Source organism: Triplophysa rosa, linkage group LG19 (genome assembly GCF_024868665.1).
Source record: "Triplophysa rosa linkage group LG19, Trosa_1v2, whole genome shotgun sequence".
NCBI classification, from domain to species: domain Eukaryota; kingdom Metazoa; phylum Chordata; class Actinopteri; order Cypriniformes; family Nemacheilidae; genus Triplophysa; species Triplophysa rosa.
This window is the reverse complement of record NC_079908.1, coordinates 3,746,502-3,770,867: the sequence shown is the minus strand read 5'-3', so window position 1 is coordinate 3,770,867 and position 24,366 is coordinate 3,746,502. Positions and strand designations below refer to the sequence as shown.

The 24,366-nt window shown below is 37.6% G+C and overlaps 1 protein-coding gene across 1 annotated transcript in view; it reads left to right on the top strand.

The window, feature by feature from the left end:
- The first annotated feature begins 207 nt into the window (after positions 1-207).
- Positions 208-24,366, top strand: part of gabra3 (gamma-aminobutyric acid type A receptor subunit alpha3) — a 95,165-nt gene continuing 71,006 nt past the window's right edge. The window contains exon 1 of the mRNA XM_057360947.1: positions 208-422. The gene's annotated coding sequence lies outside the window, so the exon portion shown is untranslated. The remainder of the gene's footprint in view (positions 423-24,366) is intronic.

Here is a 24,366-nt window from a genome sequence, read left to right as displayed (position 1 = left end):
GTGTAATGTAAATTAGGACAGACCTTAGTTTTTATTTCAACTAGCCTATTTCTTAAACTGGGTTAAACTTACCGATAGGGGACCTGCCTTGATCTACTTTGTTGCTTTGACACGATCCTCTCGCGAAGGTTTTTAAACCCTCCTCCAAGCGGGAAATTTGTCGCCATCCAGCACCAATCTGCGCGTGAGGGAAGGAGGGGGCGGGAAGGTTAGTTTGAAGAGGGCAGGCTTTCCAGCGTTTACCAGCGCTCCCCCGCTTCCCTTCATTTCAGCATCTGAGGCAAATACTTTAAAATTCACTCAGTGGACCTAAAAGAATAACCTGGACAATAAGTGGAAACACAAAGGGGAAGAGCAACAGCCAGAGCTTCGAAAGTGTCTGAAGTCCATCGGGAAAAAGAAAAGGATTTCTCTCTGGTGAGGTGCGTTTCATACAGTAATGATTGAATGGTGCGTAAAATGCTTGTCATGTAGATTTGGAGAGAGGGAAACGTCGTAAAAGACACGTCCTTGTAAAAAGCCGCAGTGTTTGATTCACTGCTAACTGTGTTTTGTGAAGAACACGTTATTTGTTTGAAGGTTTAACAGGTCTCCTTTCACCACAACAGACACAGATGCGCTGAGGTAAACCTGACCAGGCAGCGAAAGCTTATCACAGGCAAGGCTGACGACTGTTACTCAGAGAGGATGTATCAGTCAAAACATTTCATGAAAATAGTTTTAAAAGCGTTTTTCCTTATCGTTTCTTTTTAATACGCCGAATTTCATTGACTTTATAGAACGGTAGCTCACTAACGCTCTTGTAATAATGCGACGTAAATCTCGTTTTACTGAGGTGAAAGTGAACGAGTTTTTACTTTCTATGTTGTTCCTTTATAATCGCTTATTTTGCTGACGGGAACTGTGAAAGAAAATGAATTTATTTCGTAACAACGAATAACCTTGACATGAATCAAAACTTGCTGCATCTTATTTCCAAACGAAATCCTGAAGTGATCTTGATGTTTGCATACGTATTAATATTTGTTATATTCATGCCCATAATATAATTATTGCACTATAAAACAAACTAGCTTTGTGTCGGAAATATGATGTGTCACATTGATACGACTTGGTTCTCACGTTTGTTCTGTCTGTTGAATTTCCTATCATGACAAATCGATTTAGATTTAGTAAATACATATTTTTCGATTTGCTTTTATCATCTGCACGAAGTAATGGATACAGTAAACCTCTCCCATTCAGATATGTAAGCTTGCTTTTCCTTTTGAAGAAGGAATGGGTGGGAGATGTGTGTGTGTGTTTATTAAGGTAGAGAGAGGGAGAGCAAAAGAGAGAGACTTCAGTGCTCAAACATGAAGCGTCTCGGGCATGAATTCAAGCCATCAGTCCTGCAGTTACATGTTGCTCTTTAAACCCCTTTAAAGCAGCTCAACAGTTTATTAAACCTCTTGTTGCAGCTTTACATCCAGATGTTGAAAATAAATAAATCACACCAAAATGAAATTCTAATGTCTTGAAAAATGAAATCATTTACTCACCTTCATATTGTTCAAGAACTGTGATTTAATGTGCTGGGTTACTAATGAATGCATGCTATTTATACAGGCCTTTTACATAGAATACAAAAAAATGTTCCAAAAATAGAATTAGATTTAAGTGGTATTTTATATTTTTGAAGTCATTTCATAGGTTTGTGGTAGGAACAGACCGAAAATGTGAACCTGTTATTTGTGGAAACAATGTTTGAGGTGCCATGTTTGAATGAACACAAACACAAATAAGATTTTTTAAATTTTATTTTAAGTGTGTTTTGCCTTTAATTTGACATAGCAGGGAAGTTACAGGGATATCTGAATCTGAACAATGGTATAGAAGTGATAGTGAAGTGACAAGGATCTGTAAATGACTCAAACCAGACTCAAATCACCAATAGGTGCCACTGCACAACATTCTATATCATGTGCTTTACCCAACAGGCCACATGCTTTGATGTGTAAATGGGATTGGATTGATTTGAGTGCTGTGGTGAAGACTATAGCGAATATCATTTTTTTCAGTCTGTTACTCACGCAAAGCTATTGCATGGCTACTCATGACATGTTACACGTATTAGAGTGCTTTTGTGTGTTTCATGGAATAGCCACACTTGTGAAAAGGGTGTACATTTTCTAGGCCTTTGAGGTTGTGGAAATTTGGCTTTAACGTTTTAAATAAATTATGATATATATTAATTCATATTTAAAAGATATTAATTACAAGTCAACAGTACGAAAAAATTAACTCATATGGTAGTCTATGTGTAGCCTAACCCCTGAGAGACAAGGCGCGTAGAAAAGCAGCAGCGAAATGCACTGGAACAGATTGAAAACCACATAAAAGATTTGAAAACAGTTGCCCAGATCTCTTGGCAAGGCCATGGTAATGAGAGCAGTGGCAGATAAAAAACATGGCAGGTTAAGTGCTGAAAGCAAGAGGTCCGTGAGCTCCAGAAGACTCCTCCCTCAAGGGAGCCATTTTCAGCTAGCGTGTGAGCTTCACCAAGCCAGAGTGAAATTATAGCTCCAAATGCAAAGCTCAGAGCAAGAAAATATGCCCACTTTCAACACTTCTGCAAAACCAAGAGGTGCTGGCAACAATTTGCGAAGAGGTGAAGTGGTGTGTAGTCTCAATCATGTCTTCTTTTTCTTTAGCTTTAAGTCTACTCGCTTGAAGAAAAGATTCATGTTTTGCATTAGTGTGTAACTTTAAAGAAACGGTGCCAAAGTGATTAAAGTTTCTGGGAGGAATTATTAGTTTGTGCTGTTGTTCCTCACAACCATCCATTATTCCTGACTTTTAAAGAAAGTGTCTGTTTCCAAGATATCAAAACAGCATGTCTTTTTTAACTAAAATGGGCATACCAAATGGATTTTTTAAAACATTTTTATTTCATCATTTATAAAGGTCAAGGAAGAATTCTGGAATTTAAATGACATTTGACCCCCTGTTAGTCATTGCGACTGATCAACCATGGACTTTGGGTTGCTGTTATTAACCTTGCCCCCTGTACCTCTTATTTTCAGTATCACTTTGACAGAGCGAGGCATATAACAAGATGAATTCTTAACTGTGACTGTCTCTAAAGAGACTTTACCCCTTTACTTCAGCCTCTCATGTGCTGGGAGCTCAGAGCCTCTTTTTACAGTTTACGGCTGGTCTGGAAAGAAGTGAAAAATCCAGATTTACACGTCAAACTTGGATGACTGAAGAAAAGCTGTGCTTTTTTCTGTCAGGGAGAAAGGTATCTGCACTCACAGAAGCCTTAGAATTTGGCTTTCCTCGATGATTCAGCAGTTTTTGACGCCTCTGAAGTAGGATTATTTGACAATCCCAACTGAAATTTGCATGTGGTCAGCATGCAGGAGGGATGAATGCACAAAGGAGTTTGTGCCAGCTAGACAGTCAAATTTATGTATTCGGTTTTCTCGAGCGAGACTTGGCCACGTCATGTCTGGCAATGAAAAGCAAGCACTGGACAGAATGGCCTCAGTGTCCTTAGAGAGGACAAATTATAAATTTTGTAATACATTTGAATGACATTCTCTTCAAAACCAAATAGCTCAAGGGCACAAGGTTTACTCTTATGGTTCTTTTCATGTTAATAAATTATGGCGTTTATCCTACTTTGTTTACTAGACCATGACGACCTGGCTCAAATTGTTGAACATCATGTTTGTTTGCTCATTTAATTCTTATGTTTAACAAAATATGCACAAAACAATATAGCCTTTGATTGTCCCATTCTGAAATAAAAATTCAGATCAGGTAAGATCATGACACATTTACTTGCCATACATTTTTTTTTTTTAATATTATTTTGCAATTGCAGGTCTAGTGGACCCACAACATTATTTGGGTTTTAAATCAATACAGCCATAGAAATGTATGTAAAAATACTATATGTTCACTTTCTCCAAATGACAAGCAACACAAACAATTTAAATAAATTAAATGTTTGTAATTTACCTTTATTAAATCACATTTGTTTTGTAAAAAAAATAAAATCTATGATATTGTGGGGGTCAAAAATCATGTTTATAGACTGTTTAATTGGACGTGCGCCTGGACTGCAGTTAAAGGGGTCACGTGTTTTTCTGTGTCTTTGGTGTGTTATAAGTTGCCCATGCATGTATTAGACACGTAAAACTGCTAAAATTAAAGTGTCGGAACAAAAGATGCATTCTATATAAAAGCGAATGCGAACCCAAACCTGCCTGAAACATATCGTGTAACTACACCCTGACGAATGTACGTCACTTCGTAACATGATTTGACTTAAGACCACCCAAATCTAAATGCAAGTGAGGTGGGTGTACTTGTAAATCTCATTGTATCGTCACCGCCGCAGCCATGTCGCGGAGACGCTGTGTGTTTCGTTGCGAAAAGAAAGACTCTTTGTATGCCATGCCAAAAGATGAGACAACTAAAAACGAATGGTTACATTTTATTTACAACACTGTTCCAGAAAAGTACAAACCGAATGTTCAAGTTTGTGCAGCACATTTCACAGATGATTGCTTCATGAACCTGGGAGAGATCAAGGCCGGCAGTGCACGAAAGCTTTGGTTAAAAAGTGGGGCTATCCAACCATTACAACTTCGCTGGCGCTTCAGATTCGCAACCTGTAAGTATATTTTTATTGTAAAAGACTTTGTTACGGGCTAACGCGAGTTGAGTTTGTCGTGTGTTTGTGATATGCAAATGCGTGCGCAACGTGAAAAAAGACAACATAAGTCCTAATAATCAGTAATTATGTTCCCACTAGAGGCAACAAATGTCGTGTTTATGTCTTTTTATATTTAGTATTTATTTTGGGTTTATTGTCTTTGTTGAGTCGCGACTAGACGTGGCGTAACACTGGTTGATCAAGAAGGGCCAAAGCGCTCGCGTTATTTATACCATTCCCTGCTGTAATGCGAGCTTGTGTCTATCTCACACAAACTCTGTATAATGTATATGGTTGTTTGTTTATAGTCTTTATAACGTCGTATATAAAAGGTAAAACAGTTAGCTATAGTTTTTAACTATTTAACATTTTTTTAATAAAACCTTACCAATCCTTTACATCCTGCTCAAGTTGCGCTGGCTAAGTTGGTGTATTGGCTTGATCATCTTCATTTTCCATATCAGATTCGGGCTCGAATTGATATAAGGAAGTACCGATGACATTATCACCTGTCTGTACAATTGCGTGGGAATATGATGTTCCGAATATGGTAAGAGGCGTTACATTTCCGTGAAACGCTTGCAGTAGTCGACCAATCACTACGCACTGGTTAACTGGCCAATCATAGCACACCTCGCTTTTCAGAGCGATGAGCTTTGTAAAAAATCAGCGCGTTTCAGAGAGGCGGGGCAAAGAGGAGATATAAACATGCACGGTATGTGGAAAACACAGCGTTTTTGAACCTTAAATCGTGTTGACACATTGCATTACATCTAAAACTATGGAGTTTAAATGCACCCAAAACGCACGCGCATGGAATCCGCACGCGCTATGCAAACGCGCATAATGATAACCACGCGCGGAAAGCTGCTCCGCGAGGGCGCATTTAAACTGCGCGAGCGAGCAGAACAGTATCCGCAAGCGGAAAAGAATCCTCGCGCGGGCGCATTTCTGCTCCGCGAGCAAAAACTCAGTCCGCGAGCAGAGGCTTTGACGAGCGCGCGCGCGATTCTCTCTATGCTCTCGCAACTGCTCAACACTTGCTCTCTCGTTGAGTTGTCTTCTGACACTTTGGAGGCGGGACAATGCATGTTAAAAGTTACCAATCAAATGAGGTCTCCGCGCATTTGATTGGTAACTTTTAACATGCACTCACCTACAGATTACATGTCTTACTACCGAATGATTAGTGTATTACCTTGCCTTAGCTATGTGTTAGTGTTTTAACAAGTGACATTTTGATTTCTTACATCTGTCAACAAAAATTATGCTATATAATATAGCAGTTAAACTTACATGTCATGTATGACCTATTTAAAACATACTATAATAATATAATTAAATGTCTCCTGTAGTCATTAAATTTGAGTTATCTAATATCTGTTTACTGGCATAGCCCGTTTTAATATTTTCAAAACAAAGCAAAACAAATTATTTAAATTAAATTTTAGAGAGTACATCATATTGTAATTTATAATAACTTGTGCTTTGAGTTATACTGTTGTAGCCATTTATTAATTCTAATTTTATAACAATTTCATGAAAATATTAACAATACAAAAGCAATTATGAATACACATACCAAACTATTTATTTCTAACTTCCTGTCAAGATGCCAAATATGTAAATCCAAAGCCAAGGGCATACATAACACTGTAACCCAAGTTTAAAAACAGAAAAAAGTATCGTGTTATGCCAAATTAAGACATCTGTACAACGGGTAAGATACATGTCGGAGACTGTATGTGAGTGCATGTTAAAAGTGACCAATCAAAGGATCAGAGAAGTCTGCCATTGTCCCGCCTCCAAAGTCTTAGAAGTCAACTCAACGAGCGAGCAAGTGTTGAGCAGTTGCGAGAGCATAGAGAGAATCGCGCGCGCGCTCGTCAAAGCCTCTGCTCGCGGACTGAGTTTTTGCTCGCGGAGCAGAAATGCGCCCGCGCGAGGATTCTTTTCCGCTTGCGGATACTGTTCTGCTCGCTCGCGGAGTTTAAATGCGCCCTCGCGGAGCAGCTTTCCGCGCGTGGTTATCATTATGAGCGTTTGCATAGCGCGTGCGCGCGCGGATTCCATGCGCGTGAGTTTTGGGTCCATTTAAATTCCATATAAAACAAACGATAATATTAGTTTTAGCTGTGTCATTTGACCCCTTTAACTTGCAGTCTGTGTTTGTCTAGTGTCTATAATTGTCACGGTTGTACAGAACCCAGACGCAGACAGTTAAGGGTTAACAAAAAATACTTTAATTATAAAACAAAAACTCACGAGGGGGCAAACAGGAAAATAAACAAGTTCACGTTTATAAAGCACATTTAAAAACAACAAGCGTTGTACTAAAGTGCTGTACAATGTGTAAACAATTTACAGTATAAAAACATGAAATAAAAAAGAACTCATAAAATACAAATAAAAAAGGCTGCAAGTTAAATCATAACAACTATAAGACCACAATGTTCTCAAGCAACACCATAAAATAGAGAATGAGTCTTCAATCTAGATTTAAAGGAACAAGGAACCAAGGGTAGAATAATAATACATACAATAAACACTTACTGCAAGGGGGAAAAACAAGAACAAAACTGGAACTAACAAGGCTTACTTCTTTACATGGACGATGTAAAAGGGAATCAATCAAAACGAACCAGCACCAGACAAAAAACAAGAGGGCCTAAAGTAGGGGAAACTAACAAAGGATAATTGCATAGGGCAGGTGATGGCAATTAACACTAAGGGCGAGATTAAGGGAGACAAGGGGGCGGGGCTAAGAGACGGGACCTTTAGGACACGTGGCGCAAAGTCATAACAAAAGCCATGTGTCTCCACACAGAACACAACAAGCACCAAAGACATGGTACTGTCACGACTCTCTCCACAGAACTAGAAAAACTCATGACAAGAACAGAATCATGACAAATAATATAACTATTTATATTCTATTTAATTTGTGTCAATATTAATTTATATTATTATTTTATTGTATAATAATTGTATTAAATAAACGATTTGTTGAATTTTTTGTAGGTCAATTTGATCAAATAAACTATTTGTGACCCTGGACAACAAAACCAGTCTCAAGTAGCACGGGAACATTTTTAGTAATCGGCAAAAATACATGGTATGGGTAAAAATTAACGATTTTTCTTTTTGCCAAAAATCATTAGGATATTAAGTAAAGATCATGTTCCATGAAGATATTTTATAAATTTCCTACTGTATATGTATAAAAACTTTATTTTTGTGAGTGGATGGCCTGCTACAGTGCCTCAGATTAACAACTTCAAAGGCGATTTTCTCAATATTTAGATTTTTTTGCACCCTCAGATTCCAGCTCTGTAAATAGTTGTTGTTCCGCTAGATAGTGTCCTATCCTAACAAACCATATATCAATAGAAAGCTTATTTCTTCAGCTTTCAGATGATGTAAAAATCTCAATTTCTAAAAATTGACCCTTAAGACTGGTTTTGTCGTCCAGGGTCACATTTGTTGAATGGGTCCTGTAGTTTGGTCATATTTAAAGAAACAGTATCTTACATTGACATCTAGCAGTTGACCTTGGTATCACAGTCTAAATTCAAAGTATTGGAGAAACAAGTTTAGTCAAGTAACGGTACTTCTCTGTTTCTTTTGCTTGTTATCAGAAATAATCTACAGGCACTCTTATTATTTGCAAATGTGTTCAAGATGTTAAGTGCAATCTACGAATGCGTGCATGTGCAGTAACGTTTGTTTATGTTGTCACTTTGAAACAGTCTATAGTGTATGTCTAATGATATTATTTTATATATAATACATATATAATGTTTATGGTAAACAAGTCCAACAGACCCGAACACCTATACAAAGGGTTAAAGACTTCTGACCTATTCTTCTGAATACAAAATGGAGATAACTGAGACTGTTATACCATAAAGTAGAAGGGCGGCACAGTGGCTCGATGGTTAGCACTGTTGTCTCACAGCAAGAAGGTCCCTGGTTGAGCCCTGGCTGGGACAGGCCTTTCTGTGTGGAGTTTGCATGTTCTCCCTGTGTCAGCGAGGCTTTGCTCCGGTTTTCTCCCAAAGACATGCAGGTTAGGTTAATTGAAGATTCTTAATTGTCCCCAACTTGTGTATAAGATGTGTATAGATTGAATAGTTCTCAGCATGATTATAGCCTTAGATGCTGGAATGACGTTAAAAATGAAACTGTAAATAAACCATAAAGTAGGTTGTGTTGAGATTTCATCACAAGTTCAAATCACTGCCTTTCAGCCGCACAACCAGAAAAGACTATAGAACTGGGGGTTAATAGATTTTGACAGGAGGTAAACTAGGTGAGCCGTTTTAATGGCATGAAGCCTCTACAAGGTGATTCAAGAGCTTGTCACTCACTACAAGCTGTGTGAAGTGAAAAAGAAGAGGTGAGGTCTAGCCTACAGCTCTCCAAACCAGACTGGCTCATAATGATTCACCTCTTGCAGCTGTCGTGCTAGAGCATTTCTTTTGGAACAAATAAGATATGGTAATTTGTTACCTGGCAATATTTTGAATTTATCTTATGGAAGTAGTTGTCAGACACACAGATAATGTTAATTGTTATAGTTGCTTCAAGGCTTTGTCTTGATTGTCAGCCAAATCCACCTCAAATAAATGTTGATAACCTTTAGCTTGAAGGGGACATTCCCTCATCAAAGAACGCTTTTTTTGTCTTTGTTCAGTTACTTTTATTGGCAGCTGAGATTGAAGTTGAGGAGACGAAAGGGAGAACAGTAGACTCGCAAAGTCAAAGATAAGGACAGAATTAATTTTAGGTCAAGCAAATCGAGGTCACAGCATCACATTTTCCCCATAGCTTAACTTATCTTCTTTGCAGACTTTTTGGAGGCTGCTGGCTCACAGGCATTTAATGACCCTGACTCGTCCATAAAAATTCAGCCCACTACCTATAGTGAGCTTTGGGCACTGAGTGGGATGCAGACCTCTGTCATTTCTCTACCTTTCACTCATCTGGTCTAACAGCCACACTAACCATAATTGTGTTGACTACACCACGCTAATTTTCACCTCCCCACCAGTCAACATTTTACTCTGCGTTTCTTTCCTATTAATCATCTCCCACTCATCATTTCAATTAGAGTTACTTGGGATTGGAGGCGAGCCAGATTGTGAGTGATAGTGGTATTATGATTTCAACTAGCATTAATCAGAATGAGGAATAGAGCAGTGCTGTAGTACTTGAGTCCGGAAGTTTTTCTGTAGTCTCGGACTTGTCTTGGACTCATTGGTATCTGCACTTGGACTTGTCTCGGACTCAGTCATTGGAATCGCCAAATGTTCTAGTTGGTCTCGACCAAGACGATGATATTTTCTCCTTCCAAACAAAACCATTGATGAAGCATATATGTTTGTTTTAGTTGGACTCTTGACTTTCATTAAGTTAATTATCTTTCCTCTTGGAGTAGGATACTTTTTGTGATCAAGCTGTAAAAAAAGATGATAAATATTACTAAATTAAATTATACTAAATGACTGATTTGAGTGTTCTGGTTCACAACGCTAAGATACTGTGCCAAATTAAACTGTTACTCTGATACTGTGCCTCAACAATTGTATTTTAGCACACTGTTATAACAGACAATGAAAACCTAACATTAAAACACAAGAATCAAGAACCCAACAAAAGAAAATACTGATCACAATAATGATGTTTGTTGAAACTTCTACATTCTTTCAACATTAATTGCGGTGGCAAAAGTGATGTTGATTCAGTGCAGTTATCACTGACAAGTCAACAAGCTGAGAATGGGAACATTTTCCATTGGCAGCCCAGAATGTGATTGTTACACCACAATAAAAAGACTGAAAATCTGATGTTGTACTTCGGCTTTATGTGACTTTGGTGAAATTGCTATACCTAAAGTAAATAAAATGACCTAATTTGATCCGCTTTTTGGTCATTACAAATAAAGTATGTGGTCTTGATATTTGAAGAGGATTCTTTTTTCTGTCTCTGTTTGGACGGTCTAATTTGGACTCGGTCTTGACTTGGACTCGAACCTCTTTGGACTTGACTTGGACTCGAACCTCTTTAGACTCTGTCTTGACTCGGTCTTGACTAGTCCTGGTCTTGGACTTGACAAAGGTGGACGTGGCTACAGCCCTGGAATAAAGTTGCGGATTGCGCTAGCTATTGATCAATCCTGAGGGATCAAACATGGTCGGTCAATGGAAGGGCGGCAGGTTATCAAATTGGGGCGTCTAGAATTGATATGATATCACAAGACGGTTGGCTAACAGATAAGTTGTTTACGCAGCACATCAGTGTGGAGAGATGAGGGCGGTGAGCTTGAAACCTGTCACGTCTGACGGGCAAGAGTGCCTCGACAGAAGAGATAATGCACAGTGACACGCAAGGCACTTGACTGATGGTATTGATAAGTCAAAAGTCCCAGCAGAGTGCAAGCATCTTTTGTTTTGTTTACCCTTTGGGTGACAATCATCTGTGAAGCATGGTGTTAGAACAGAGCGAACTTGCTTAGTGACGGTTACACTTGACAGACTGCACAAATGTTCCTTCTCCAGGAGGATTAACAAGGAGCTCTCAAGTTTAGAGAGATCGAAGAATACAGGCAAACTCCAAAATTGCTATGGAAACTAAACAATCTGTTTAGGTTAAGAGCAGTGGTTCTTAACTCCAGTCCTGGGGCGCACTGCTCTGGACATTTTGTATATATTTCTTATCGGACACACTCAGGTTGTTTATAGAGATCTCTCTTAACAGGCTGATGATATGAATCAGGTGTGTTAAATAAGGCAGACATACAGTACACAGTGTGTACAACAGTGTGACCTCAGGAGTTGAGAATCATAGGCTTATGGTAATGCCCAACAGCTTATTTTACCATAAGTTTTAAAACAAGATACTGCTAGACAACAGATGCAAAACAACAAAGCATCTGTAAATAGTGCAGAGGGTGTGCTTTTACACTTTTTAGAGACAGTTTTACTTTTCTGACAGTCTAACAGTTACAAAAAGACTGTTAGCATGCTAATGTGGAACGCTCTGAAACACTTTCGTAAAAGACTTTTATTCTTATAGTCTGTAACTTCCACCTCTATGCTGCTATTTCTGTTTAAAAAAATGAACAAAATTGCAGCTTAACGTTCATTAAGGTCGAATGACTTCAAACTGACATTTTCTACAATTGTACCTGACAGCTCAACTTAACCATTATTATACGCTTACCGTTGTGAATTGGGATAAGGTGAGGAGACAGTTAGTTGTAAACTGATTTATTGTGTACTTGCTTCAGAACTGATTTTTATTTATTTTTAACCAAAAAAGTTACAGATCTTTAAATTCCTTTGTAGCACTTTAAAAAAAAATGTCTAGAATATAGTAGTCATCTAACAGATCTTTAAATTCCTTTGTAGCACTTTAAAAAAAATGTCTAGAATATAGTAGTCATCTAACAGATCTTTAAATTCCTTTGTAGCACTTTAAAAAAAATGTCTAGAATATAGTACTTTTCAGCCCGCGACCCCCAAAATAACAGTGCCAGTGACTGGAGACCCCCACTATCCTCGGAGGTGGTTAAAATATACAAACGTTGCATGCAAATGCGCACATGGACCTATTCCATCCAAACATGATGACAACACAAAATCGCACAGTCTAACATAATATTATTTTATAGTTATTTATTCATTACTTTACTTGTTGTTATACATAAACCAGGGCTCTAAGACTAACTTTTTTGCGCTGGTGCACAAAAATTAGGTGCACCCAAATTTTCGACCGCATCGCATTTAACAAATTTTACAAGTTTTACAAATTCCCTTTTTTTTAAAGAAGACATGAGATGAAAACCCCACTTTTTCTGTGTTTAAGTGCTATAATCGGGTCCCCGGTGCATCTAGCAACCCAGAAAACGTGAAAAATAAGAACCCAGTAAGTTTGTTTTTGTGTGCCTTTCCCTGCAACCATGTGAGAAATTGAGCCGTTCAGATTTCGCTCCAATTGTGACGTCCAAAGCGGATTTTATTATAATGTTACCACCCCTTAATCTACACAGTTCCACCCACCGCGCTCCGCCATTGTTGTTTTCACAAGCGACAGCGGTGTACGTGATGCCATGACTAAAGTCTGTGGACAACATGCAATGTTGTCGCAGCACAGAGTCCAAACCTAGGAAGAGACAGGAGTGGATTTATTTTATTTTTAGTGGAAATCCATCAGAAACCATAAGTAAAAACCTGCTTGTTTGCGCGAATCACTTCAAACCGGAGTGCTTTTTCAACCTGGGACAGTACAAGCAGGATTAGCTTCAAAGTTGTTCCTCAAGAGGGATCGAGACCGACTGAACGAGACAAAACTGCCAATGTAAGTAATATTTATCAACAGTCTGAATTGACGTACATGTACCGTATATATAGGAGGATAACGTTAGCATATGATAGCGAAGGGAGTTAAGTCAGTCACGGGCTAAATAGAACATTCAAAGCCAGTGTTAAACTTACTGTATATAAGTGCAGATGGACAATTGGAGTTTAGCTGTATGAATGTTAATACATTATGTGCGTTAATATGTTTAGCTACGGCAAGCTGTTTGTTTTTCTAATGAACAGGGGCGAACACTGGGGTTAGTTTCATTTTAAACGTCTCAAATCATTCGTGCTTAGGCTGAAAAATCTGTCACAGCAAACTAGCTCTCACGTTGTGTGTGTAACGTTATAACTTGTCAATGACAAGCGCTAAAATCCATGTAATTCCGCTGAGATCTGCAGTGGATTCTGTGGATTTTAGGTAAGCATACACGCACAACGTGAGCGCTGTTTGCTGTTACTGATTTTTTAGTCTCCGGATGAATGATTTGAGACGTGTAAGACGAAACTAACTGCAGAGGAATTCAGGAAATATCATTTAGCTAAACCATTGCCATGGCAGTTACTACACGTGTGTTGTGTTGACATGTCGAACAGAAGGAGGGTGGGGTTCGCTGTAACTCATTATCAGTTAAATAGACATGCACCACAACAGGTTGATGTGAGTGTAGCTGTTTTTGACGAGGCAAGAAGGGTTTTGTTTACACAGCCATTGAGTGTTTTTAAGCAAAATATGTTCCAGACATTTCATGAAGACCCTAATAAATCATACCAACTTGTTGAAAGTGCTCGTCTGAGGGGACCTTTAAATCGCTGTCCATATAGGCAATATTGACTTGTAAATTAATAACTAACAATCTGATCAACATAAAGTTCTTTATTTGAAGCACAATTCTACAAGAAAGTAGGGCTCTAGACTAACACTTGAAAGTGGTGGCACTGGTGCTACCAAGTTATTCAGTTGGTGGCACCAGCCCTTAATTTGATAGCACCAGATTCGTGGGGTGAGATAAGAAAAAAGAATCACTAAAACTTCATTAAAATGTATTTAATACATTAATAAATCAATTAGAAATTAATACAAATCATTGTTTATGATTGAATTATTTTTATTGTATTTGTAAACTCTCTTTCAACACTTTACCATATATAAAGCACATCTTTCTTAAAGCTACTTTCTTCCTTTATTTGTTGTTAACAACTCCTATAAGAGAACACGGTTCCTTTAATATCAGTGAGTGTTTTTGGGCCCGTCCTTTGTTGTTTGATGAACATTATAAACAGAGATCTTTATTATGCTGCTGCCCCTTTAAGAGCTCGCGCACTATACTGGAACACACGTGTGTTTTGTTTCCCAACTGTTTGGTCAAGAAACTGAATACCTTTACAAGGTTTCTTGTTAATATGGGGATTTTTACGCTATTTTGTGTTTATATGTCCGTTTCAGAGTAAGAAGGCGTGAAAGAGAACTCCGTTTAGTATTTTGTGCTCTGACTCTCTGGGCGCGCGCATATCTCAAACAACCCGCGAGACCTGAAGGCTTTTATTGATTATTCTTCATGAAAGCTGCATTGATACACGTTTGGCTTCTATCAATAGCGACTTATACAATAGTTTAGTGCTTAAAGTTTAAACACGTTTCCTGCATTAGCTTCACATGCATACAATACTCGCAACACATTTCGTTAGGGCTGCAGCTATCGATTCATTTACTAATCGAGTATTCTACTGATTTTTCCATCGTTTAATCGGGTATTCGGATAATAAGTACTTTTTCTTTATTAAGAAGCAATACTAAATATAGGCTACAAGAGATAATAAGACAGGTCTCTTAAAATGAACAACTAATTTGTTTCCTTTTTAGAAAAATTAACATATTTATTGCTGAAATTGCATACATTAATATCTGTGAAAACTAAACCCATTTAGTACATTCCATTCGCCATATTAAATTCAAAATGCAATATAATACAAATATGTAAATAAGAAACATGAATAAAAATAGAAAGAATAATTTCAAAGGTAAACAACTAACTTCAGCTTATGCATGATGCATTTAGTTTATATAAATTAGTTTTAGTTTCTTTTTTTTACTATTAAATAGCAATAAATAGCCTATGACTTTTATTTTGGCAGGTTGTCGGATGATGCTTATTTTTTAGTATGTCTGTTTCTTCACTCAAACAATAACATGTTCGTGAAATAAACTCAGAGCAACTCTAGAGGTGAAGTTCATGTCCTCATTCAGTGAAGACGCAGACAAATTTATGAGCATCACGCGTGTAGCACGTTAAACTGTGCAGTTCATTCACACAGAGATGCAGAACAGCCAGATGACGTGTAAATAACAGGATTCGGCGACCACAAATCCGCATCTAGTTTGATGGACTCAATGCAGCCGGAAAACAAGTTTCACTCGCAAAATAGACTAAAACTAAGTAAAATAGCAGTTCACCATTTCAATAAGCTATCACTTATTTATCAGCATGAGAAACACATGTGAGCGTGTGAACAGATTAAAATGCGTGTGTCTCACGGTGAATGCTTGAGACTTGAGAGCCCTGTAACATGAACAGAGTTTAGTGGGCTGTGTGCGTTAGTAATAACGGTCCATGGGGAAACGCAGTGCTACGTGTGTAATGTAGTTGAATGGATTAAACGAAGCTTCGAGGCAACTAAATTTGCCTCAATGATTTTCTGTATTCGAATTACTCGAGTTACTTGAGGAATCGTTTCAGCCCTACATTTCGTTATCTTTGCTGTTTTGTACCTTAGATGGGGAAATTCTTGTATTCTGCATATTTATTTCAGTTGCAAGATTGAGCGCTTCACTCGTCTGCTCTTTTGGTCCTTTGTCTCTTACTTTTGGTGAATTACGTCTTTGGTGGCGGGGGCACTGATAGATAAGTGAATGGTTGAAGGAGGGGAAATGAGTGACTGAATGCGCCGCTTGCGCAATATAACATTTCTGTGCATTAAATTTATAATACGCAAAAATTATATATTGATCAGTTTGGCAGTCGCACCGGTGCGACCATTAAGAAAAACTTGTCGCACTTGCAGGAAAAATAGTCGCAAAATGAGACCATTTAGTCGCAGTCTAGCGTGTCAGAGCATTGGTTATGATTTTCGGACAGATCAGGCCTTAACTTAACATTCTTAAAGAAAAAGTTGTCAATCGATCTTTTCATCTTCTCTCATCATCTGCGGCTACATCCACTCTGTTTATCTGACCGGCCTAGGCTACTCACCTCTCTCTGTCTGACTGCAGCACATGCATTTTCAAATGTACACACTACACACACCTACAGGAATATCTGGACCACTGCCAATCAGAGGGGGTCCGCACTTCACTATCTCTGATTGGTTTAGACTACGATATGGGCCTAATGTGTCTGTTGTTGAACCATAGGGAGACTTTCGCAGAGACCTCAGATTTTTTTTAGTCGCACCATTGAGAAATTAGGTCACACTCTAGAGCCCTGTAAACTATGAACTATTACTACAGATGGTCTAATTTCATCAAACTGATTCGAGTGCTGATGAATGTGCCTCTTTTCGTACCTGAGGACGATGGCCTCTCTGATTGCGGCGCTTCTCTGCCCTCCTCCGCTGGCCTCCCTGCTTTGTCTTTGGTCAATATTAATCAACGTTTCAATTCGACAAATAAGAATATCCTAAATTTAAAGCCTGAAAAATAATCTGCGTGCACATGGGACTGTTTAACGTGGTGCTGTAAATGGACTTGCTGAGCCTAACCTAACCGGTTGCTAATGTCATTAATGTGACGTAATCACCTCAGGGGTCATGATTGAGGGGGAGGAAATTCCTAAGGCTGATGGCTTTTTATTTGCCTGGTTTTATTTTTAACTTAACTAATATTTTTATATTTTGTTACACTTATTGATTACATACATATTTCTGGAAATCATCTTGCGACCCCGCCCTCGCGGCCTTGCGACCCCCACTTTGGGAACCCCTGGTCTAACAAATCAAAATGAGACAAATGACAAATCAACCTTTCCAATAGTTCAGCAGCAGTGCATGCATTTATGAAAAAGAGCAAAACACTTCCCAAGTTCTAAATGAAGGATTTAAAAGAACATGTTTATCTAACCCTGTCAATCATTGTCTTAAATTATTGTCTGCATATCTCACTACCATACTCTTCTGTAACATCCTCATTTATATCCATCTATTTCTAACTTCATTATTAGATTTGGAGGACCTTAGAGCTGGAGTCAACTCGAATCTACAGCTGGAAGCCTTCATTTTTTAACAAAAATCCAATTGTTTTTCATAGTATTAAGAACTTTACGAACAGGTAGAACACATTATAAACACATTTTAACAGTATATTCTTTAATTAAAAGCCATAGTTTTGCATGCATTGCAACGCCATACGTTGAAGATCAAGAGCTTTTCTTTGGCAGTGTGCCATACATATATAACTAAAGCTAAGAAGAGGGCAGGTGTAGGGTTGGGAATCGTTTCAATTTTATCGATTCCGATTCCAATTCTGACTCTACTTATCAATTTCGATTCTTATCGATTCCCAGTTTCGATTTCACAGTTGAAGTAAAACATTTAGATATCAACCTGTATGGTCATTTAGCCTGCTTATTGACTTGTTTGCAATATATATATATATATTTATGAGCACCGTTTTGTGTATATTTAAACATAGAAACACACCTTTTCTGATTTATTACAATTTGTATTATCATAGTTGAACTACATCATGGTTAAACTGCAGTTACTATAATGCAACTATGGTTTTGTATATATATATATATATATATAATTTGTGATTCCTGTGCTTTAATGCAAATTCTATAGCTAAATGCTTACTATAGTAAAAAATATCAATAATTTTCATAAGGGCTTTTATTGCGATATCAGCAGATCATTCAACGCATTTACTTTTCTGAAAATATGCACACAGGAATTGATAAGAGGAATTCAAATTTTAATCTCAAGTATCCGATTCCTATTCCTTTCGATTCCGATCCGATTCCTAGTCATTCGATTCCGATTCCAAATTGGAATTGATTTTTCGATTCCCAACCCTAGGCAGGTGTCACTGGCACATTTTACTTTAAACCTTCAGACTCGGTGAATGAGTATTTAGGGGTGCCAAAAAAGGAGGGTAACAGTTTGCACAGGAGACGCAGAGTACCATTTTTCTGCAGAATATTGGCCGCATGTTAAGCGTATTTATCTCGCCTGTACTGTTTTCTGAGAGATTTGTTGTTGACTGTTCCCACTGCACATACGTTAAGCACATCTTCATTCGTCATAAGATATGCAGGTAAACCTCCCCTGAAATTCTGTAGACAGCTCATGCCTCTTCTTTACCTTATTACCTCCTTCAACGTTTTTGCAACATTACCGTCAAGTCATCATTCCTAGTTGTCACATGGATGGAGAGGCTTTGCACGATCCATCTTATTTGAAGCTCTTTTGTGCACTGCAGGCCTTGCCTGAACATTGATATTGCTTGCTCGTGTTCCTCGGAGAGGGCCTCGCTGGAGCGAGCGTATCATATATGCGCTTTTTGACATTTGAGGCGCAAAGCATTTAAACCTCATGCGCCCTCAATCCGTCCGCCTGTCATCTCTCACATGCGACACGCATGAAGCAGCGCTGACGCTGCAATGTCAATAGGTCATTTAATGCAGACATGTTCAGGTGGGTGGAAATCCATCTTCACACTGTACAAGTTTGGTTCCGTTTCAAAATTAACACGCCGTCCCCTGGAGAACATGGGCAATGCGGTTGTTTCCTGTGTATAATTGAATTGCTTTTTCTCTTCTTGACATGATTGTTTATTAGACTTTCTGTGCACTCTAGAAGATTGTGTTGTGTGTCAGTGCTTGTGTGAATGGGTTAGTAAGTGCGTAGGATGTTGACGTTTTGTCACTGATACTCCTCAGTCGTAGAAGCTGCATGCAAAGTGGGGATGCATTTGATGTTACAGTACAGAATATTGTACTGGTAAATGACTTGTGTTATAATGTGGGAGAAGATTTCATTCTAAAAACTCAATTTTAATCTGGTTATTAAATAGACATTTTGTAATATAGCCTAGTGAAAATCATTTGTTACACAATTTTGGACAGTCTGCTTGTTGAATATTCAAGCAACAATACCTGTAAAAATGCAAATATTCTGGCAGCCCGGGCGCGTATGGGATTACTTTTGTGTCAATAAAAATGAACGCAAACTTTAAAAAAACGACCAAAAATATACAATGAGAAAGAAAAAAAAAACACTTTGATAATGAAAAGAATATGACATGATTTTCAAATAAACTGCTATTTTTCTTAACAATTTTCTAAGTTTCGTTTTTGCAAATAATAGTTTTGAATTCGCTGCTAGATGTTTCATTTGCGCTTTCCGAGTTTTTGTTTACGCCTCTCAAGTTTTCGTTCGCCTTTCTGGCACAAATCTCACGTGTAGGCGGGGCTTATGGCCGCTTTACGCTGATTGGCTAGTGAGTTTTTGATTGATAGCTCCCTGACAAGGAAGTCGATACTGAAGACAGTACAGTGCAATGAATCTATGAGAACGATCTGCATGCTGTTATCTTTATTGTTTGTACTTAAAACTACTTTCTTATTGAGTTAGTATATTAGTAATTGGTATTTGAAGTTGGTAAGTCATGCGCGGTGTGGATCCAAGTGTCTTCCTCATCATCGTCCTCCTCATCGTCCTCCTCAGCCTCAGGTAAATTAATGTAATTCAGATAATAAAAAAAATCACTAAAAGTTTTATTCCTGTACAGTAGCAATTCTGTCTTTACTAAGCGTGTTCATTGTGTGCTTTATATTTTTTGTCAGGTATTATTTTATGGACTATTAAGATTATTTTCTTAAAAAGGAACGAACAATTTGCATTATAACATACAATAAAGACACGTTACAGATTATTTGGTTGTGAGAAATTAACGTGCTAAATGAAAACATTGCTGCATAGTAACTTACTGTACAGAGAAACATTTAGCGATTTTATTATCTTGGTTACATAAATGTACCTGAGGGTGACTTGTGTCCAGCTGAGGAGGAGGATGACGATGTCGCTCTTGCAAACAGTCTCATTTTAAAGAATTAAGTCCACTTATAAGTCAAGTACTGTATCTTTCTTTTTAAACTCATGATGAATGTACAGTATTATACCCCTTTCTTTACATTCACAGAAAGTACACCTCATAAAACAGTACCAATACATTCAAATGACATTTATGTTTTTTAAACGCTACAACAAAACAAATTCATAAGGTGACACAATTAGAGGCCTTTAGAATGTTTTATTAATTTAGTCTGCCTCTTGCAAACAACAATTTCATTATGTATTTACAAACCTACATAAAACAGGTTAAAAAAAAGCAGAAGAGAGACTTCATAAACTATAAACAAACATTTACAGATAGAAACAATACATAAAATTCCACCACGATTATAATCTATACATTAGAAATATGAACTGGAAGCATAACACTTTATTGTATATCTCCTCAAAACTCACTAGGCATCTCGTTTTCCTGATATCATTGTAATTATAAATTATAGACTGCTGTCTTGACGGCCTCTAAACCCACGTAAAGTTGCATGTGAATATGGCTAGCTATCCTGTATTTGCTCGACGTTGGCTTGTTGTTACGGCATGATAGAGCCTGGAAGCGTGTCCTACTTTTAAGTGCGTGAAAGTTGGCAACCCTGCTAATATACTAACAAAATAAGTAAGTAATTAAGTACAAACACTAAAACAATACAATACAGAAAACCGCAAGCATATTGCTCTCTAATCTGCTGCACTGTCTTCAGTATCGACTTCCTGGTCAGGGAGCTGTCAATCCAAATCTCACTAACCAATGAGAGTAAAGTGGCCATAAGTCCCGCCCACACGTGAGATTTGTGCCAGAAAGGCGAACGAAAACTTGAGAAGTGTAAACAAAAACTTGAAAAGTGCAAATGAAAAATCTAGCAGCGAATTCACAACAATATTATTTGCAAAAACGAAACTTAGAAAATTGTTCAGAAAAATAGCAGTTTATTTGAAAATGATGTCACATTCTTGCAATTGAGTTTATTGTTTTCATTATCAAAGTGTTTTTTTTCTTTTTCATTGTATATTTTTTGTTCGTTTTTTTAAAGTTTACAATTATTACAAATGACTAGAGGTCCCCAGGTAATACTATCAGGGCATATCAAGCGATCTCTAACAAAGCAATAGTGACGCATAGTACAAATATGTTTTACTCACATAAGACTGCTGCACCATTCCTATCGGATCCAATATTGACGGCACAGCACTGCTTTTTCATTTTAGTCTCTCCGCAAAGACTTGTTCAAGGAATCCGCGTTGAAATGAAGCGAACAAACGCTCAATGTTTTCCCCACGTGAGCTGGAACGTCTTTAAAAATGAACTTCAACCATGCATTCCTACTGTCGGAATCCGAAGGAAGGTTATGCAGTGTATACTGTGTTCTTCCACAACCAGGCACTGCACAATATTTTGCGATCTTTAACAGCATGATGCTTACACTCACTCTATCTGGTTCCGTGCAGCTTGTGTTCAGTACTGTCCTGCACGAACCAGTGGGCAGGGCTCGAGAAGTAGGCATTGATATTCTTCTGTGGTGGCGGTGTTCAACCTATAGATAGGTGCATTCCAGGACCTGGCATTCGCTGAGCCTCTTGTCAATAACAGTTGTAATTTCAGTAACAAGGGCGTTTTCAGGTCTGACACTTACAGGATGTTCGCTTGAATACGATTCCCTCTTATATAACAAAAGCTCGGGTTAAAATTGTGGTCCTAGATCACTACACCTTTAACTATCTCTTACATTTGTTTTTGTTACATCAACTCACTCTATAGTCACATCAGGTAGTCTTGACTGAAATCATGATTTTCCCTGATCATTTTAATGCTGCAATACATTAATGATGTGCCTTAATATAATCTGTTTTAATGAGCTAATGTGCATGTGAAATTCCAAAACTGCGCTTTGTAATGAGCGAGGCATGAGCCAGGGCATCAGGAAGCAGTGTTCAAGACCTCAACATGATGTATGAAGCAAAGGTTTGATTAAGTTTGTACCTAATGATACACCAGAAGCGAGGATTATCATTGTAGACAAATGTTTATGTTGATCATCAGGTTAGACTGATGATCACTGTTTCATCTACTACAGATCACAAATAAAGATTTATGTGAAGGATGTCTGTGTTAGTGGTTTCATGTTTGCTGCACGAGTAGACCTGGTAGTCGCTGTGGCATCAGAGCACAGACAAATAGAACGCTTGCTTTCCATACTGTTCCTTCAGACTCACTTTAATGGACTTCTTGAATGACATTGTCATTATTCCTAAACCAAAGAAAAATGCACAGATTTCCCAATGTTATTCCTCCTGACCCTGATGAAGAGTGTGCTCGGAGTAAACAGCATTAGCATCAGCCGGAAGCGATACTTGCGTACAGCAATGTGATGATGTGTGATCCATTCTGATCTAACTCACAGAAGGCACAACTCGTAATGAGATTCCTTCTCGTCTGTAGCGAGAGAAAAGGAGAAGAGATGCCTTGTTACTGTTTTGCTCAAATGGACACTTTTGTGTTTTTCAGTCTGGGGATTTAAGTCACTTCCCGCAGAAAACACAATGAAGGTTTCTTCCATTCAAAGCACAGAAGATTGCAAAGTGAACTTGAGCCGTCAAAGTCCATTGTTCCTTTTTTGTTGCTTTTCACCTGTAATACAAGGAACCTCAAGCTATTGAATACAAGGTGAAAAACATGTAGAAGTTTTTTTGTTTACAATAATATGTTACATACAATAGAAGCGCATACAAACTAAATACTGTAATGCAACAAAAATAATCCAAAAAGGACCTAATGTGTCAGTAACAGTAACAGCAAATGATATTTGTTTGATTTATATTTGTATTCTGTACAACATCACTGTTACACAATTGCTCATTGCTTAAAAAAAATCTCATCCTATTTTGACAATCAAAATGTTTTCTGCTGCTTAAAATTTGCCTTCTGTAAAGGAAAGCATTTATATTTTTTTTGCATCTGTGTTGAAAATGGACTGCAGTATTTCATAGGAAACACATCATAAACGCTCCACTGCCTTAATTCCTAGTGACAGTCACAGCTTTGGGTCAACCCTCATTTGCAGAAAGTTAAGCGTTTACACACCCACATTATATCGCCAAATCTTGCTGTTCCTGACTTGGCCAGAAACTCCAGTGTAAAATAGCTATTTATATGATGGAGCACAAAATGAAATTGTCAAAAATATGTGCTGCAGTTTGCCATTCAACAGCAATGGATGGCGACACTGTCAAGCTGTCAAAGGACATAAAAGTACTACACTTCCACGCTTGTCTTATACCATACAAAATTTAGCTCATTCCTCAACCAAGTCTGTTGAATAAGGCCAAAATCCCTTGCAGAAAGAAAATGTATTTCCTAATATATGAATTTAAAATATATTAAATGGCATAATGGTACAATATATTAGAAAATATAAAGAATAATATATTGTGTAAATATATTACAATATATTGAATAATACATAAAATAATAATACAAGGAATTGCCATTTTATATACTTACTTTTGCTTTATATACTTGCCGCACAATATATTTACTTATATGTCACAATATATGCAATTTTATAATCAGTAATATACTTTATAATATATTGATGTACATGTGATAAGATATGGTACTGGATGTGTAAAAATATATTGACCATAATATATTTACTCATGCCATATACAGGTGCTGGTCATATAATTAGAATATCATAAAAAAGTGGATTTATTTCACTAATTCCATTCAAAAAGTGAAACTTGTATATTATATTCATTCATTACACAAAGACTGATATATTTCAAATGTTTATTTCTTTTAATTTGATGATTATAACTGACAACTAATGAAAATCCCAAATTCAGTATCTCAGAAAATTAGAATATTACTTAAGACCAATACAAAGAAAGGATTTTTAGAAATCTTGGCCAACTGAAAAGTATGAACATGAAAAGTATGAGCATGTACAGCACTCAATACTTAGTTGGGGCTCCTTTTGCCTGAATTACTGCAGCAATGCGGCGTGGCATGGAGTAGATCAGACTGTGGCACTACTCAGGTGTTATGAGAGACCAGGTTGCTCTGATAGTGGACTTCAGCTCTTCTGCATTGTTGGGTCTGGCATATCGCATCTTCCTCTTCACAATACCCCATAGATTTTCTATGGGGTTAAGGTCAGGCGAGTTTGCTGG